The 19,831-nt window shown below is 42.5% G+C and overlaps 1 long non-coding RNA gene across 1 annotated transcript in view; it reads left to right on the top strand.

The window, feature by feature from the left end:
• The window catches only part of LOC110209948 (uncharacterized), a 58,933-nt gene extending 42,735 nt beyond the window's left edge, over nucleotides 1-16,198 (top strand). Inside the window, exon 2 of the long non-coding RNA XR_013487392.1 lies at nucleotides 15,012-16,198. This is a non-coding gene — a long non-coding RNA (uncharacterized LOC110209948). The remainder of the gene's footprint in view (nucleotides 1-15,011) is intronic.
• The last annotated feature ends 3,633 nt before the right edge of the window (nucleotides 16,199-19,831 follow it).

The raw sequence follows: 19,831 nt of genomic DNA, 5'->3' as shown, positions 1-19,831 counted from the left end.
ACAAGCTATTCAATCAGTCTGGGACTTTGTTCTGAAGCAAAAATGACCTGATTTGTGATTTGTAGCAAAGTGATAGAAATAATCAGATGAAAAACCACCGATGGAGCCTTGGACATCTTTTCATGTAGCCCAGGCTTGGCCTGGCATAAATGTGACTGGAACATGTCATCCTTGAAAGGAACGATACCCCAGAAACAAGGACAATAATAGCAAATTCACAGAGGGTGTTAACGCTGGCAGAGCACTTTATGGAGATGTTCTTGGAACAGAGGGAAGCGAGTTTAGAAATCATCAGGTATTCACGCCTGCTGAACGGGAATGAGTTCATTCAGCACTGGCAGTTTAAAGATGGACTTCTTGGGAAAAGAAATCATTGGAAGACAATGAAAAGTGAAATGTTTTCTCTCATTTAGTGCACTAGAGGCTGAGTGCTGTTAGAGAAACTGTTGCTTTTACGTTCAGTTAATAAATCCCACAGAATGATAGGGAAGGAAATGCAGATAAGAGTGAATGGAGCAAGGGAGTTTATTTCCATTATGTTTCTGGTCCAGAACTTCCATAAAGGTCTTCCAAATGAATACAGTGTCAGCACCCTTCCACAGAGAGTAAAGTGGCTTAGGGTTTTCTTCAGACAAAGGTGAGTTGTATTCTTTGACCAACTTACTAAGGTGATTTTTGAGAGTTAATCCAGTGAAAATCGGCAGATTCCAGATTGGTATAACTGTTCCTACACCTCCCATCCTCCATTCTTCTCTCTCTCATTCCTTCTCTCCTCTATCTTTCCTTTTCTTCCCTTTTTTCTTCCCTCCCATCCTTCTCTTCTTTCTTCCTTTCCTTCTTCCTCTCTCCTTTCTTCCCTCTTTCTTTTATCTCCTTTCCTCTCTTCTTTCCTTTCTTCCATCTCCCCCTTCCCTCCTTCTCTCTCTCCTTCTGTCCCTCCTTCCCTTCCTATCTCTCCCTTTCTTCCTTCCTCCCTCCTTCCTTTTTTATTTCCTTCCTTCCCTCCCTCCTTCCTCCCCTCTTTCCCTTCCTCTCTCTCTCTTCCCCTCATTCCTTCCCTTCTTCCTTTCTTCTTTCCTTCCCTTCTTTCCTTCCCCTTTCCTACCTTTCCTCTTTCTTTCCCTCCCTTTCTTCCTTTCTTTCTCCTTTCCTCCCTCCCTTCTTTCCTTCCTTCCTTCAACAAAAGAAGCTCAGTCATTCCATTTATTCCCAATGAATGGAAGCTGGATATGTCTTTATGATTTGCATAACAAATGTCCTGGCCTTCTCAGTTACATCTGTCCTTCCAAAGGCTGATGTTCAAGGATAGTTGGGGTGTGGGCAACCTCTCTGTGTCTCCCTTCTGGTTTGCTGTCATGTAAATAAGACCCTCATTTAAAGCTACTACAAACACCAGCTTACAGACATGCTTTAAACCATTCAGACCATCCCCTATCATAGGACTGCTCTCTAGGCTAGGGAGGACATTGCTTACACAGGTTTTGCAATCCTTTGGTAGACAGGGTGTTTTTTCCTGTGCCATAAATGGCTTTCTCTCAGCCAGATTCTTGCTTGCAGGTTTTTACTGTGGACTGAACAGAACTGCTCTTGTTGCCATGCTCTGCTTAAGCTGCTGATTTATTCCCATGTACAAAGAGAGGTCCTTTCTATGTCTTTCTTCATTGTGAGCTACAGCAGCCCACCACTTACTAAGTAAGGTTCTGCTGAAAAATGACATTTGGCATCCCCTCGATTAAGAGCTGTTAGGATTCAATTTTGCCCATTACTTACTAACTTACGTTTTCATTTATAAGCAATCCCCCTCCCTCCTCCTCTCCCCTTTAAAAACACCAGCCATATATGAAAGTTATAACCTACCAAACTGCTAAGTTGGGGGGGGTCATTAATCAAAAAACAAATTAACTGCCCCAAAATTCTTCTTTTAGTAAAAGAGGGGCTCCATGAAATAGGGAGCTTCTCTATTGCACTTAGCTGTGTGTTTACTGCGGATTTATTGGACCTCCATAAAGCTGTACTGCCTTCCTGCCTCATTGGGGCATGGAGCTAACTTTGGGCTTTGGAAGCAACACCACGGGTGCCCATCATTTGTCAAGTTCTGCCATGCTGGAAAGACTTTGAATATGGCCCTAGCAACATACAGTGTCTGCTTTCTGCTGACCAGCTAAACTAAATATGCAAAGGATCATCTCTAGTGGGCTGGCCATTAGGTGATGAATGCTTTGGCCATGGCAACTCATGGAAAATACAAAATGGCCCTCTGCCCTGTGGGACCCTTTCTGCTTCTCCAGTGGCAATTACAGAGTGATGGTGAAGGAGGCAGAGGGTGCTAAGGATTGCATAGTTATTTAAGTTGTCTACAAATGTTAACTTAACTATTAATCCTCTAAATGTGAGATCGTTGCCCCCTGGATATATATCACTGAAAGAGTTGAATTATATCATTCTTCATAGAAGGCAGCTGGGTGGCACAATGTATAGAGCCCTAGACTTAGAATCAAGCAGATCTGAGTTCAAATCCTGCCAAAGACCTTTATTAGCTGTGTGATCCTGACCAAGTCACTTAATTTTCTTTAAGACTCAGTTTCCTTATCTGGAAAATAGGGATAATAAAAGCCCCTCCCTTCCAGTGTTGTGAGGACCAAAGAAGACACGTAATGAAGTTCTATGTAAATGCTGGTTATTGTTAATATGGTTTATATCCCAAGGGTTTTACATACTGCTTGGAACATAAAAGCACTTAAGAAATACTTGTTGACTGACTGATTGATTGATTGACATTTTTGTGATAAATGAAACCTAAAACCAACAAAAAAAAGTTGCTGCTAAATAAAAGGATGGCTCACAGGTTCTTCTTGGATAAGCAAATGAAGGAATTGGGGAAGTTGATCTGATCATGGACCCAAGAGCAACAAGAATCATTATTCCAAGAGAAATTTGGCTAGGTAGGTAGGTGGCATAGTGCATGGAGTAGTAGATGGAGAGTTAGGAAGACCTGAGTTCAAATCCTACCTCAGACCCCTCCCAGTTTGATTTTTTCGACTAGGTCAAGAGGCCATTCTCTGCCTCATTTCTTATCTAGCCTTAAAGACCTTAGCTTTAAAAGGCCAAGGTCTTCCACTGCATCCAGGGCCATCTCCAGTCATCCTGATATAAATCTGGCCACTGGACCCAGATAGCTCCAGAAGAGAAAGTGAGGCTGGTGACTTTGCATAACCCTCCCTCATTTAAATTCAATTCACTTGCATGTCATGGCATCACCTCCCTAATATTATGGTCCTCTTCGAGAATGAAGGACAAATAACAATAACAGCCATTTAGTAGCTATATGACCTTCAACAAATCACTTAACCTTTCAGCCTCAGTTTCCTTATCTGTAAAATGGGCATAACAATAGCATCTACCTCCTAGGATTGTTCTAAGGAGTAACTGAGATAACATCACCTTTGTGAACCTTAAAAGCATTATGTAAATGCTTATTACCTCACATTGTGGTTTTGTTGAGTTATTTCAGTCCTGTCTGACCCTTCCTGGCCCCATTTGGAGTTTTCTTGGCAAAGACACCAGAGTGGTTTGCCATTTCCTTCTCCTGCTCATTTTATAGATATGAAACTGAGGCGAACCGGGTTAAATGACTTGCCCAGAGTCATGTAGCTAGGAAGTGTCTGAGGTAAGATTTGAACTCAGAAAAATAAGTTTCCCTGACTCCAAGCCCAGTGCTCTATGCACTATGGTGCCACTTAGCTGCCTCTGGTACTTACTATACTATATATTGTAGTACTTGTGATAAAAGACTACCATGAAAATGCTTCTGCACCAACATCCGTGGCAGGCAATGAGAAGGCAGAGAAATTCTACCAAGAATTAGACAAGAGCTTCCCGATAAAATAAGCATATACTTAAACATTCAGTGATCTCAGTGCAAAGGTGAGCATAGAGAAAGATGAAGGAAAATACCTCGAACAACACAGTTCTGGAATAAGAAACAGGAAAGGCCAAATGCTTACAGACTGTACAGAAGCCTCATGAATGCAGATTTCTAATGCTTTCTTTAAGCAGAGAATTGGGAGGCATGGATGCGTCAATCACTAGATAAGATCATGAAATCCAAAATTGATTATATTTTAACAGGCAGGAAATACCTGCTTACCGATAGGGGCATTATTTATGAATCAGCCATCTCTACGGTTAGGCCACTGACTTGTTAGAACCAAGACAAAAATTGATATCAAACTATGTGGAAAAGAAGGATGAGATAAAGACAAATCACATAGGCGAAGCAACTCCACCCCAGATGTTTAGATGTGCTGTATGAGACCCAGCAAACATCGGGCAATTCAGGACTGGAGTCGAGGAGGCTCTGTAGATTTGGGAGAGGATAACTGAAGGCAGCAGAGCTAATGAGATCTCTGGGGCAAAGCGGGGGGTTACCCTTCCATTTAACTGCCACTCATTTAGGTCTTGGAATTTCATTTATAGCAAAACGTCCAAAAAAAAAAAGTCCATTTGGATGTGGTCCTGCACCGAATCGGATTGTTGGTTGCTGGGAGAGGATATGTCAAGTGTATCGACTGTTAAATTAAGGTTTATACAACTAAGAACTGTGCGATTCTTGCACTTCTGCCTTCCTTTCCACTGCTTTGTCATCTTCGCTGTAGAAGCAGAAGTGGGCTCTCAGAGGACAAGAGTGATTTCATACTGTTGCCTGTTACACACTAGAATGCTGTGACCCCTTAAATATGTCACCCGGTGACCAAACTCCTGTGATTATCCACTGCTGCAGTGTTAGACTTTACAATCTTTACAAGTGTCCAGACAGATTTATATGTGCTCCTGGAGATGAACACAGGGAAATATAAAAAGGTAGGCAGAATAAGCATTTATATGGTGTGTACTGTGCTAAGCACTTTACATTGTCTCATTCCATCCTCACACCAACTCTGGGAGGTAGCTGCTACTATTATCCCGATCTTACAGTTGAGAAAACTGAGGCAGACAGGAATTAAATGACTTGCCAAGGGTCAGCCAGCTAGTAAGTGTCCAAGGCTGGATTTGAACTCAGGTCTTCCCGACTTTAGGCCCAGTGTTCTATCTAATGCACCACCTAGCTATCTCTAATGCTGCATAAATGCATGCCTGATTTCTGCTGGGCCCTCAGCAAACCCCTTTAGGGAAATGGCCATGTTCAGCTTCCACCTGGGACCTCTCCATGCTTACTTAGCTCAGGTGATTTTCAGGTGCCAGCAGGTAACATATTTACTAAAACAGACCACCTTCTCTATGCCAGATGGTCCACAGTGATAGGTCTATTTACAAGGAAAAGACATTCGCTCCTCATATCACTTCTAATCATAACATCCTACATAAAATACCGGACTTGAAATCAGTCTGAATCTCCCCCCCACCTAAATATTTACAAGCTGGGTGACTCTGGCCAAGTCATTTCCCTTTTCCTCGTCTGTAAAATGAGAATAATGATACCTATAACATCAACCTCATAGGCTGAATGAGATAAATTATAAAAGCATTTGTCAAACTTTAAATCACTATATAAATGTCCTTTATTGTTATTATTCATTCACCTCCACTTCTGGCCTGTCTTTTTCTCAGCCTTCCACTGTTTTCTCCCCCTATTCCCTACTCCAGGGCGATGGAGGGATGGCAAAAACCAAACCTTACTCTCGAGTGGCACCTTTGGTGCTTCAAGAATTATCATTGGGATAACCAACCCACCCTGTTTGCTACTGCCAAATTCTGTTTTAATAATTCCATTCGCACCTCCACCCAGAACACATCATTTAAAAAAAAAGTTGAGTTCCACCCATGTTTCTTCCCATCTTTCATGACTCATCACCAACTTGGTCATTCACTGCTACTTGGGAGAGTTGGAAGCTGCCCAAAAAGATTTACAAACGACTTTAGAAGCTGCGAAGGTGGCATATGAATGTGATACTGACTACCACTGGACCCTTAGTAAACCCCTTCCACTGTGACCAAGTTTGGCTCTCAAGCTGGAATTTCTGTTTCTAGTTGACCGTCTTAGAGATGGGAAGTCTAAAACATCAGACCCTTCCCAATAGTACAAGTAGTAAGTCTGGTAGCTTTCTAGTTATAACTCCCCAACACCATGTGGCTCTATTCAGTCTTCCACTGATTATTGTTCTGGGACAATAAACTGGCTTTCCCAACCCCGCCATTGGTAGTTGAAGGCTGAGAAAGGTTCAGAGCCAAGGCGAATCTGGACCTCTGGTGTCAATGGTACCAGCTTCAGTACTTCATGAATTGGGAAGGTTATGGGCCAGAAGACCATACATAGGAACCTGCTAGGGGCCTCTCCATTCCTAGGCTCGTCATGTGTTTCTAATCTCTGACACACTTACCAGCCTTGACCCCATAGCCTGGGGAGGCACTCTGAGCCACTTAATGATGCATCATCCATTGCTGGGCACATTTGATGTTTGAGCCTAGGCCAGAGGTTCTTAACGTGGAGTCCAAGGATCCCTGAGGATTCCCTGGATATAATTCAAGGGGCTTGTGAACTTGGATGAGAAAACATTTACATCATTATTTTCAGTACTCTTTAACTGAAATTTCATATTTCCTTCAGTTATGAATACAGACAAGAAACATCATTCTGAGAAGGGGTCCATACTCTTTACCAGACAATTGAGGAGGTTAATGCCACAGAAGAGTTTAAAACCTCTAATTTAGACCAATAAGAAGACAAGTTTTCAATGATGTGATCAATGTTCATCTGTTTCCCATTGTTTTCTTTATTAGCTAAATTCATACACTGTGCATGACCAACATAATGGCAAAATGGAGGGGTTTTCAGTGTTTGCTTGTCTGCCATTACATGTCTTTTCCTTTTCAAAATTCCTTGGACTACTTCATAGTAATTCAAGGTTGCCTGGAATGGACTTTGAAAAACGCTGATCTAGTCCAATCCTCCCATTTTACAGATTAAGAAATTGAGACCTAGAATGCTGAAGAGTTAGTGAATAAGAAGGAGAGCTGAGGCTAGAATTCAGACCATCTTGACTGTTGGTCCACCAGTCTCTTGCCTATATGCTTCCTCACTCCTTTTCAGTTTATTTCAAGCCCATTTTCATTCATCCAGTCTTCAGCAGAGGCAAAGAGATAGTCACTATCTTCCTTATAATAACCTTTCGCATGGGGCAGCTAGGTGGTGCAGTGGATAGAGCACTGGCTCTGGATTCAGGAAGATCTGAGTTCAAATCCTGCCTTAAACATATAACACTTACTAGCTGTGTGACCTTGGACAAGTCACTTAACCCCAATTGCTTCACTAAAAATAATAATAATAATAACCTTTCACATTTAGTAAAACTCCTGTATAAAGCAGGTGATTCTTTCAAGTAAACATGATGGGCAACTAAGTGGTATGGTGGATAGTGCACTAGACCTGGAATCAGGAAGACCTGGATTCAAATCCCTCCTTAGACACTAGCTATGTGACCCTGAGCAATTCATTTAACATCTGTCTGCTTCAGTTTCCTCATCTGCAAAATGGTGATAATAATAGCACTTATTTACCAGGATTGTCGTGAGGATCAGATGAAATATTTGAAAACCTTACAGCACTATATAAATACTAGCGACGACGACGACGATGATGATGATGATGATGATGATGATGATATTGAAAGAGTTTGTTCTTTGCCAGTAGAGACCTTTAAAAACCCAGGGTCGATCACCAACATGAGGTATCAGAGTAGGAGTTATGGAAAGAGTGTTAGACTCGGAGTCTGGAAGACTTGGGTTTGAATCCTGCCTCTGACACTTACTAACCGTGTGACCTTGGACAAATCACTTAACATTTCTTACTTAGCCTCAGATTCCTCATCTCTTAAATGAGGATAATGTTTTCAAGGACCTACCTCACAGAGCTGTCATGATGATCACATGAGAAAATGTATGTAAAATGCCTTGTAAACCTTAAAATGCCATGTGAGGGCCAGCTGTTCCCATCACTGTGCATGTATTTGTCCAGCACTTTTAAGCTCATATTCCAAAGATTTCAAGGCCTTCTCCTTGCTCTGTAGAGCAATGGAGACCAATGGAGCTGGAGGAACTAGAGCAGTCATGGCACAGTTAGAGACGAGTCAGATGCTAAACTGTGCAGTACTGACCAGAAGGGCAACAGGTGGGCGGAGAAGGAGGAGATCAAGGTGCGTTGCATTGGCTGGGGCAGTCTTCACAGAGAGCAGAATTTGACTCGAGACCCTGAAGGTTAAGACGAACCGCAGACTAAGTTACATTCTGGGCCAATCACACCCCCAAATCTGTGCTGGTATCTCAGTTCCACAGAATATTTGTCGACATGTCTGTTAGGCCTCCTCTCGAATCGTCTTCCCCCTCCAGCCTTATGGTGCAATTGACCAGGCTTCATAAGCCTGCATTAGTCTTCTTTTCTCTTTTTCTGGCTAAGTAGACCCTACTCCTTTCATATTTTCAACCCTCTGGGTTTTTTAAAGCGCTTTGTTCTTTTATACTCTTCAATGTCTCTGTTCTCTTTTTGAAATTAAGAACCCAGCCATGGTGACCTTTTAGCCATGATTCCAGCTGAACCACTACACCATCACACCTGGAATCCTGATTCTTTTCTCTCTCTCTCTCTCTCTCTCTCTCTCTCTCTCTCTCTCTCTCTCTCTCTCTCTCTCTCTCTCGGCAATTGGGGTTAAGTGACTTGCCCAAGGTCACACAGCTAGTAAGTGTCAAGTGTTTGGTCTGAGGCCGGTTTTGAACTCAGATCCTCCTGACTTCAGGGCTGGTACTCTATCCACTTCACCACCTAGCTGCCCTGGAATCCTGATTCTAAGAGCATCCAGGATTCCAGGTGTGCTGGTGTAGTGGGTCAGCTGGTCAGACCTGAAGAAGCCAGGGGACCTGGGATTCTAGCTTGAGGGGATTGGGGGCTTGGAACTGGGACTATGCTCTAGAGAGGAGCTGAGATAAGCTAAGAACCTGAGCCACCCTCAGCCCCACACTCCTGCCCTCAGACTGAGGTGGTAGTGGTAGTGGGAAGAAAGGTGGAATTATGCCTCTTGTGTGTTGGGAACTAAGTTTGTATGTGTGTGATTGTGTCTTCTAAAGTAAATATCACCTTGTAAAAGAAGGAAGGGAGGAAGGAAGGAAGGAAGGAAGGAAGGAAGGAAGGAAGGAAGGAAGGAAGGAAGGAAGGAAGGAAGGAGGAAGGGAGGAAGGGAGGGAGGGAGGAGGAAGGAAGGGAGGGAGGAAGGAAGAACAAAGGAAAATAAAGGAAAGAAGAAAAAGGAATGAAGAGAGAAAGAAAGGAAGAGAGAAAAAGAGAGAAAAGAAGGAAACTGAGACCCCAGTGGATTTGATTAAACCTCCATGTTACTTACTTACTGTGTAAAAATTTCTTTCTAGATCTGAGGAATCAGGTGTCTGCAAAGAAATGCCAGAATAGCAACCTCTCTGAGTCTCAGTTTTCTCATCTGCAAAAGAGAGATCAATCAATAATTAATAAACATTTATTAAATGCCAAAAATGTGCCACAGCTGTGCTAAGCAATGAGAATACAAAAAGAGGCAAAAGACAGTCCCTACCCTCAAAGATTACAATCTAATGGGATGATAATATTTGTTCTACTACTTAACCAGGTTGGGAGGAAAGCACTTCATAAGGAGCTGTTGAAATGTGAGTTGTTCTCACTATTTAAAATAAAATGGTTTCTTAAAAAAAAGTGAATTTGTTCACTTTTGTTTTATTTATGCTCCCAGCAAAGGTATTTTTCAGCCACATCTATAATCTAATTTTGTTGTTCAACACAACATCATGGGAAGACCTGAGTTTAAATCCAACTTCAGACACTAGTTCTATGACCCCAGGCAAGTCATTTAACCTCTATCTGCCTCAGTTTCTTCAACTGTAAAATGAGGATAATAATAGCACCTATGTCCCAGAGTTGTTGAGAGGACCAAAGGAGATATCTGTAAAGCACTTAATACAGTGCCTGGCACATGAACAGTATAAATGCTAACTATTATTATTATTTTGTTGTTGATAAGGTGAGCCTTGTTGAAAAGATTAGCCTTTATTTCAGAGGGAAGTTTGGGGTCTGCATCATTTCTCAAAGGCAGCTGGACCAGCATTCCACTCCAGGCCAAGCTAATTGTTCATTTGCACCATCCCTTCAAAATAGATATGACTGCAAAGTGAGCTCTAGCAGAGAAATGTACAATAAAAAAAAAAGTGGGCTGACCAATAGCCTGAGGAAGCAGAGGTGACAGGCAGTTTATGATCCCTTTTGGACCCTCTGCCGTATCAGCCTGTCTAGCTTGCTTGCTCTGGTTGTTAGCCAACTTTCCATTTCCCAACCCCTTGCTGTTGTGTGCTGCATTGTTAACCACGTGTGATTGAGAGCACGGGATGATGGTCCTCAGCATCTTGGTGAGGGATTTACAGAAGGAGATGGACAAGAGGTGTCAGCATGGGCAGGTCAGAAGGTTTGGAATCATCATTGCCTCAATGGCCAGAATAAGCACCTTGACGACCTCACAGATCCGTGGGAGGATTGGAGCATTCGTGGTTGGTCTGGCCATGTAATAGAAAGGTCTGAAAAGAGAGTAGTTATTTCAAGTGAGAGACAGCTGGGACTCAGGGAACTGAAAATAAGAAAGGGGACATTTAGGATTTGCCCCACCACGCGCACACACACACACACACACACACACACACACGCCCCCACCCACCCCTCTTTCCAAAATGGAGAATTGTTCATTCATTGACTAATTTTCCTAGGGAAGAGGTGGAGGCTCAACCTTCCAGAACATGATGAACCAGAACAGTGCCCCACCCCTTGAAGCTGCCTGCTGTCATAGCACAAAACAACAATTCACAGATCCTTGCCATATCTAACACATTTCAGCCTCAGGAGGAGTTGGTTTCCTTTTTTTTTTATTTAAAGGACTCATCATTCTAATTTTTAAACATTCAAAAGAACATAAGACATGGTTCTTCCTCATCTCTATCTTATGGAAGTCCTAGGTCCCTTCAAGAGGTCTTTCTTAATTGTCTGCTTGTTAGAATTCTCCCCCCACCGATCACTTTCTATCTCTTTTGTATATGTCTTGTGGTAACTTATATTAAATGTGTAGACTATAAGCCCTTTGAGGTCAAGGACTGCTTCACCTTTGGAATCATTATAATGGTTAGCATTTCTACAGCACCTACTGTGTGTCAGACTCTGTGATAAACACTTTACAAATATGATTTCATTTTATCCTCACATCTCTGGGAGGTAAGTGTTATTGTGGTCCCCATTTTACAGATGAAGAAACTGAGTCAGACCAAGGTTAAGTGACTTGCCAGGGATCACCCAGCTTTTAAGGGTATGAGGAGGGATTTGAACCCAAGTTTTCCTAACTATAGGCACTATTCATAGAATATGAATTGGTTTTTTGTCCCCAGCATATAGCAGTCAGACAAGCATCGATTAAGCTAGGTGTCTAAGATGCTAAGGGCTAGGAAGACAAAGAGAAGGAGGAGGCACACAGTACTTGTCTTCAGGGAGTGTACAATTTAATGAGGGCAAGTTAAGTAAACAGTATGTTAGATAATTAAAGCTTGTGGATTTATATATATGATATTAGAGGCTTCTTTAAAAGCAACCTCAAAAGTCATCCAATCCACTGGAAAGGCAATATGGTGTAGTAGATAGGGTTCAGGACTTGGAGGCAAGAAGATCTGGGTTCAAATCCCATCTCAAATATATATTAGCTGTGTGACTCTAGACAAGTCAATTATCTTCTCTAGGCTTCTGTTTCCTCATCTGTAAAACGAGGTGATTGGACTCAGAGACCTCTCGGGTCTCTTTTTAAATCTATGATCCTATCAACACCATCACTTTACAGATGAGGAAACTGAGGCTTTGGAAGGTTAAGTACACTAAGTGGCAGAGTGGGGCTCAAACCCAAGTTTTTTCACTCCACACCCAGCACCTTTCCCCCAGTATCATGGATGCCTCCTTCTACTGACTATTTGAAAGTAAGATGTGCCTGGAAATGAGCTTGCCAAAGAGTCTTCTCCCAATCTAGATCCTAGTCACAATGTAAATTGTGCAGTAGGCACCCAGTCATCTCCCTGACCTCTAGTGGGGTGCTTTGGGACTATTGCAATGGACAGAATTGGAAGCACTTTCGGCTTTGCTTTGGCTAGGGGAGGGAAGAGGAGAGGTGGAGCGGGCTTTCTCAACCTCCCTCCCCTGGCCTTGAAAGGTTCATGCTCTGCTTGTAGTCACATCTCAGCCTCCAGGCTCCAGCACAATGGGCCAGTGTTTTAGGCAGTGAAGGAAGGAGAGGAATGTGTGTGAGTGGGGGGAGAAAAGGAAGGGGGAGAAGGGGGAGAGGAGAGACTTTGTTGACTTTACTTAAAAATACTTTTTTGGAAAATATTTCAGATACTGTTGGGTTTTGTAGAGCTTTCTTCCTATCCCCTCCTCTCCCTTCCCCCTGCCCCTCCTCCCCCAGCTTTAAATATAAATGAAGAATTTTAGAATTGATTGGAGGAAGCTAGAGAAAGAGCCCCACTGTTACTGTCTGTGCCGGAACCAACTGCCTGAGTGTGCAAGGGTAAATAGACCCTGGGGGAATTCCAGAGGGAATCCTCTGGAGCTTATTTCAAGCCAAGTATAACTGGCATGAACAAGCCAGGATGCACCGAGGCCCCAGGCAGCTTCCTTATGGCTAGCTACTGTACCTAGGTAGTAGGAGGCATTTGGGCTCTATCCTAATATTTATGGGTATGTGAGTGTTTTAACTTCTGGGAGGGTAGATGGACTGAAGTCTCCTCTTCTCCTTTCATGGTGCTGAGGGGGAGGGAGCTGAACCCTAGATTTAGAGGCATTTTATAGATGAGGAAACTGATGCTGAAGGAAGTTAAGTGATTTGCCTGTGGCTACAAAGCTAGGAAGTGTCAGTCAGGTCTTCCTGAGTCACCTGTGTGACCTTGGGTAAGTCATTTAACCACCCTCAGATTCAGGTTCCTCAAATAAAAATGAATGGGTTAAACTAGATGGACTTTAAAGGTTCTTTCCAGCCCGAAATCTATGATTCTATGATCCTTGCTGATTTGGATGGGGATGAAAGGGGTTCTTGGTGAAGGAAAAAGACTGTAACAGCTATGTTAATATAAAAATATGGGGAGAGAGGGATGGAGGAGAGAGAGAAAGAGGAAAGAGAGAAAATAAGGGAGAGAAAGAGAAGAGAAGAGAAGAGAAGAGAAGAGAAGAGAAGAGAAGAGAAGAGAAGAGAAGAGAAGAGAAGAGAAGAGAAGAGAAGAGAAGAGAAGAGAAGAGAAGAGAAGAGAAGAGAAGAGAAGAGGAATATCATAGAGTGACCCACTATCCTTGCCCACCACCAATACCAGCCACTGCGAGGGAGGGCCGTGCAAAGTCACCAGCCTCACTTTCTTCTCCAGAGCCATCTGGGTCCATTGGTCAGATGTCTATCAGGACAACTGGAGATAGTGGAAATAATATTGAAGGAGATTCATTTCTGTCTACTTTGCTGATGCACCCTAATGATCATGGTCCTTTCCATTAGATGTGCAACTGAAACATCTTGTATATATTCTTTCCCCCCAGTAGAACGTAAACACCTTGAGAGCAGGTACTCTCTCTCTTTTTTTCTATTTGTATTCTGCCTTCCTCTCTTAGTGTACTTTGTGCATAGTGAAGCTTAGTAAATATCCTCTCTTTCTCTGTCATTCTTTCTCCCTTTTCTCCTTCTTCATCCCTCCCTCCCTTCCTCTTTCTTTCCTTTTTTCTTCATCTCCTTCATCTTTTCCTTTCTTTTCTCCCTTTCTTTCTTCCTTTTCTCTCTTCTTTCTCTCTATTCCATTCTCTTTCTCTCCCTTCCCTCCTTTCCTTCCTTCTTTCTGCCTTTCCTTCCTCCTTTTCTCTTTCTTCCTTTCCTTTTCCTTTTTTCTTTTCCTCCCTCCCTCCCTTCCTTCCTTCTTCCCTCCCTCCTTCTTCCTCTTCCTTCCTTCCTCCTTCCTCTTCCTTCCTTCCTTCCTTCCTTCCTTCCTCCTCCTTCCTTCCTTCCTTCCTTCTGCATAGTACATGGGAAAGAGGAAGATCACTGGATTTGGAGTCAGCAACCTCAGGTCAAATCTTGGCTCTGCCACTTACTACTTGTTTAACCATAGGCAAGCTGCTTAACTGATCTGGGCCTCAGTTTCCCCATCTGTAAAATGAACAGGTTAAACTAGGTAGCCTCTAAAGTCCATTCCAACCTGATGTAATCCTAGGAACTAGAAAACTCCTAAAGAACTGGAAGAGGCCCTACAGGTCATTACCTCCAACTCCCCCTTTTTCCCAAGGTCACCCAGGTACTGAGTAGCACAAAGGTCTGGATAGAGTCCATCTCCATCTCAGATTTCTTTCAGTGATGCATGCACTGTAATGTCTGAGTCAGAAACCCTGGAAAGGTTTTCTGTCTTTCTAGCAATTGTGTGTGTGTGTGTGTGTGTGTGTGTGTGTTTGGTTTCCTGCTAGGAGGAGCCCTGGTACTTGTCCTCACCCCTAAAATTTCCTTATTTGGTATTTCCTTCCACTCATGCACACACCTCATCACTCCAAATTCACATTCAGCCTCATAATTGGATTTTTTTGTGCATTTCCTTCCACATACATACAATTATAAGATTCCCAGAGACCCTGCAGTCCATACTATAGCTATGCAGGGATCCTTTCTACACCCTCCCCAACAAGTAAACATGAGTCCCACCACACCTTTTGCATTTCACACAAACTGAACTAATCATACTAGCTAGCATTTATATATTGCTCTCAGGTTTATAGAGAAATATATACATATATTCATTTGATCTGTACAACAGTCCTGTGAAACACGTGCTACTATATCCCAATTTGTGGATGAAGAAACAGACTGAGTATGTTGAATGACTTGCCCATGTTCACACAGCTAGTCAGGATTCAAACTCATCTTTTTTTTTTTCTTTCACAGACGGAGTCCCCCTATCGTGGTTTAAATCCCACTACTGATTCCTGATTGGCAGGGATGCTTTCACCTGCTCTGTTTCCGACCTGGGCCAGTTCAGCCTGGTCCTCCGTCGTCACCCAGCCCCCATCATATTAAATACCCAGCTAAGTGCAGACACTTGATCAGCATAACCCAATGCGGTGCTGAAACTCCTGAGCTGAAGAGATCCTCCAGCTGTCAACACGCCAGGTAGCTGGCGTGTTAGGGATGTCCCACCGTGCCTACCTCAGATCTTCCTAACTCCAAAGCCATCACGCCAACCAGCTGCCTCAGACTTCCTGTACCAGACAAGCCATCGTCCACTGATCAGCAAGTCATTTCCTCTAGGGGCAGCTTTTCATTTTCAGAAAGGTATGCCTTAGACCCTAAATTCATTTCTCTGTCGTTACTCCCCATTATTCCTCCTTCCCACTGGAGTCAAGCAGAGCCTGTCCGATGCCTCTTCCCTAAGATGGTCTTTCAGACGTGAAGACGGTTATGTTCCTACCCTACACCAAGTCTCCTCCAGGCTCACCATCCCCACTTCCTTCAATGGCTTTTTGCATGGCTGTCAGAATGACCCTGTCACACACGCCGCAAATTTCAGGGGCTCCCCATTGCCTTTAAGATGAAATACAACATTTTCTGCCTGGCATTTAAAGCCTTTCCTTCTCAGTCTGGTTCCAGCCTACCTTTCCCGGCTAACCCTTCACACACCCTCCATTGCAGCCAAACTGGCCTATTTACTCTTTTTTTGGGGGTGGGGGGTTAGGCAGTGGGGTTAAGTGACTTGCCCAGGGTCACACAGCTATTAAGTGTTATGTGTCTGAGGCCAGATTTGAACTCAGGTCCTCCTGAATCCAGGGCCAGTGCACCACCTAGCTGCCCCCCCTATATACTCTTCATTGGAAACAACATCCCATCTCCCATTTCCTGGCCTTGCACCAGCTGTCCCTGTGCCTGGAATGCACTCCTACTTCAGACTTTTAGAATATCTTCAGATCTCAATTCCTGCCTCCTCCTCACCCTGAGCCGCCAATGCCTCTGAATTACTTTGAGTATATTTTGTATTTAGTTATGTGCATGTTTCACAGGTAGAATACAAGGTAACCCCTGGTATCTGTTACATGGAATATGCTTAATAAATGTTTGTTGACTGACTTACCAACCTATAGAGTATGTGTATATATTTCTAAGCAGATATATTGGCTGAAATTGTGTGTCTCACCATTTCTTCCCCACTTATGTGTCAGTGAGTTTAAAGGTGTATATATAGTGATGCGCTAAGTCTTCCTCCAACACTATAGCATGACACGCTTTTAATTCTTTATTATTAATGTTTTCTCCCATTACCTTCTTAAGTCTAGACTCCAGACCAGAGGTTCCCAAACTTATTTGGGCCACTGCCCCCTTTTCAGAAAGAATTTACTCAGCACCTGCCCCCCCCCGAAATCTACTTTCTCTAACCCTTTAGTGGTTTTTGGGTTTTTTTGAAATTTGTGTCATTTCAAAAATTATAAATTTAAAAAAAGATACATCTTAAATTTGATAATTTACTGTAAAATTGTGGGGGCTTTTCCTGTATTGAAATTTTGATGATACAATATTATGTTGTATAGCATCATATTGTAAACAAGTCATTATGTGCACATATTCTTGCTGATGCATGTTAGACTTCCTGACAATTTGAGACAGGCTCACCAACCAACACTTGCTTGCTAAGACCTGTGGTGGACTTGATGATTGATTGGTTATAACCTGCATTTTGTGTGTTTATTTGAAAAATAATGTAATCACTACAACTTTCATTCTGTTACACAACAGATGAAACATGTATGAATGATTTTTCACAATTTCTTATCTTCTCTTCTTTCCCTATGCTTCCACTGCCCCTTTATTTTTATTCAACACCCCCCCAATTGCAGCTGAGGCTACTACCCCCCCATCATTCCAGCACCCGCCAGGGGCAGTTTTGGAGGAGCTCTAGACAATCAACAAAACAATAAGCCAAGCCCTCATTTGTGGAGCATGCTTATTTCCAAGGTATAAATGCCCACACTGAAAAATTAACAATCAGCTCTCCATCCAAGGATACCCTTGTATATCAAAGACTAAATTAAATTGGAAAAAATATTGACCTTACCCTGCCTCCTCCTTATTTTGCCTTTAAGGATCTTTATTTGTATAAGGAGGATGTTTTTACGTTTCTATTTCTAGTAATGCAATGTCATTATCCTGTGTGTGTAAACTTTGTGATCTCTTTACAAAGTGTGAACCATTTTGATGGGTCAAGAAGGGAACAGTTGGTGGGCTAGCCAAACAGTTAGCCATTGGCTCCAGGGACTTTAAATAGCTGGAGGAGTTTAAGTAGCAGACTGTCCAGCTGCAAAGCAGTCAAGTCACAGAGGGCTGTAGGCTCAGAACCTCCTTAAGGAGGCAGACCTTTGTATTTGTACCAGAGGACAGCAGGGTGTGGGATCAATGAACCCAGGGGCAATGTTCAACTCCTTTTCCTCTCCTCACCTTTATTATCCATGTTATTGGAGAAACTGAATCACTAATAGACAACTCATCCATCCAGGAGCAGAAAAAGAAAAAGACAAATGTGGATTTAAGTGGATACGGAAAGGTGGTCACTGGAAGGAGGAAGAGCTCTCAAGAAGAACCAGAGAGGACCACAGGCTATGGACTTCTAATAAACAGGAGTTGTGAGTTTATCCTTTAGCCTCTGCAGTTCGACTCCATTCTCCCATGGACCTGTGTTTACTTGTGAAAGACTATGCCTCAAATCTAGAAATGGAAAGGTGATATTTTGTACTAACTGGTCTTACTATACCACCTTAGTAAATGCCTTTCCCTTAAAAAAACTAATTATCATCAGTGGGGGCTTATAAGTGACCAGGCTAGAAACCCAGCTCTTAAGGGTTACCCCTAGAATCCTGAATAGGATTAGTCATCCTTGGCTCTGAAGACACCAAACCACAAGGTTGGAGGAGTAGCCCCAAAGTGAGTGCTATACTTGCAATGCATAAGTGATAGCAGTGTACAGCGTACAGTGCTGGGTTCAAATCTCATCTTCTCCACTAACAGCTTGGGCAAGTTACAGCTTCTTTGTGCCTGAAACAAGTCCTTAAAACTTACCAAGTTATATGCCAGACCAGCTACAATTTGATGAGGGTATATGTGTAGTATATTAGTATAGACAGTGCCCTATCTCACCTGCCACTCTATATTTAATGATATCTCAGATCAAAGTATATTTATTTTGCATATTTGTAACATCAGCATGAGGTTTGTTAAGGCTGAGACTTTAATAAAAAATCTAGCCTTGTCACTCTAGCTCCAAATTCCAAGTTACAGAAAGGCATGGGGGGATCCCACATCCTTTTTTTCCTCCTTGTCCCCAGGGTGTCCATTGTGCAAAGGGAAGTTGTAATCTAATGAAAATGAGCTGACAAAGCTATGTAGGTTTTAGGAATTTCGGAGGCGCTCAGCCTCTTAGCAAGGGACATAAATGAAAAGGTAATTTTTCAGATTCTTCTTTGGTTAGTCCTATGCTCAAAGCACACACAATTTCCTTGTAGGTGACCTCTTGACTTAAGCATGAGTCACCAAAGTAATATATCTTAAGCTTGGCTGAAATAACACAGTTTTTTAAAGGACTAGGTCATTGTCTAATAGCATATTTCAAATACCATAGAACGTGAAATATTAAGAGGAAACAATGAACCTGAATATACATTTTATTCACAAAACAGATTCTTATGAGATATCAGATTTGGGATAAAGGAATATGTAGACCCCAGACACTTGCGAAATAAGAAAAGACCACTGGATTTGGATTTAGAAGACCTGGGTTAGTATCCCATTTCTGCCACCTATTACCTGTGTAACAAGTCATTTAACATCTCTGGTCCTCAACATTGTTTATGGACCACCATAAGCTTTGGACATATTTTCTGTAGATTAGAGTATAGGCTGTCCTATATCTATTATGTGCATTGTTACCTTAAGTGCTCATATGGGACCTCGTACCCTTTTCTTCTCATCTATGAAGACTTCAACATGAACAATATCATAGCTATACTCAGAGGTTTTTTCCAAAGGCAGCTGACTCGTGGTGGGGGAAAAACAAACCAAAGTGATATGATTTGGCAGCAGCCTCTCAAGTTGGATCTGGTCTGTACAAGCCCAGAGTTTGGAGCACTTCATCATAGGTTACATCTGAAGACTAGACGATCTCCAACGCCCCTTCCTCCTCTAAACTTATGATCCTATGAGCTAATACCCTTAGCAGTGGCATTCCTAGTGCCCAACTTCGTGAAAGGAATTGATGTGCAGCATGTCAGCCTTTTGCTTGGTAGGAATCACCATTTTGAAAAAGAGGAAGTGGGAAGAAAGAAAAGTATTCAAAAAATATGTGGCAGGGAAGGTAAAAACCCAGTAACCTAGAAGAGGTGCTTTTCATTCCTTGTGCAGGTGAGTTAAATAGTAACTTAACTATGCATTGCAGAATTCCCTTTTCTTGAAGGGGCAGTTTTCCCCTATTGTTGCACATTTATATACATGAATTTGAATTCAGATGAGAAGGACCTTCTCTTTTGGGACCCCTAAGGTCTCCATTATTTTTTCCTTCCTAGGTATACTTATCTACCATCTGCTAACAGCTTCCTTCTGTCCTCTCTGTTCAGTTTCTCAGAAGCATCTTTTGGTCATAGGATTATAGGATCAGAGATCTAGAGCTCAGAGAAACTTCAGAACTTAACACCTTCATTTTGCCGATGAGGAAACTGAGGCCCAGAGGT

The sequence above is a fragment of the Phascolarctos cinereus genome, unplaced genomic scaffold (genome assembly GCF_003287225.1).
Source record: "Phascolarctos cinereus isolate Bilbo 61053 unplaced genomic scaffold, phaCin_HiC Scaffold_5;HRSCAF=322, whole genome shotgun sequence".
NCBI classification, from domain to species: domain Eukaryota; kingdom Metazoa; phylum Chordata; class Mammalia; order Diprotodontia; family Phascolarctidae; genus Phascolarctos; species Phascolarctos cinereus.
This window is presented reverse-complemented; position numbering and strand designations above follow the sequence as displayed.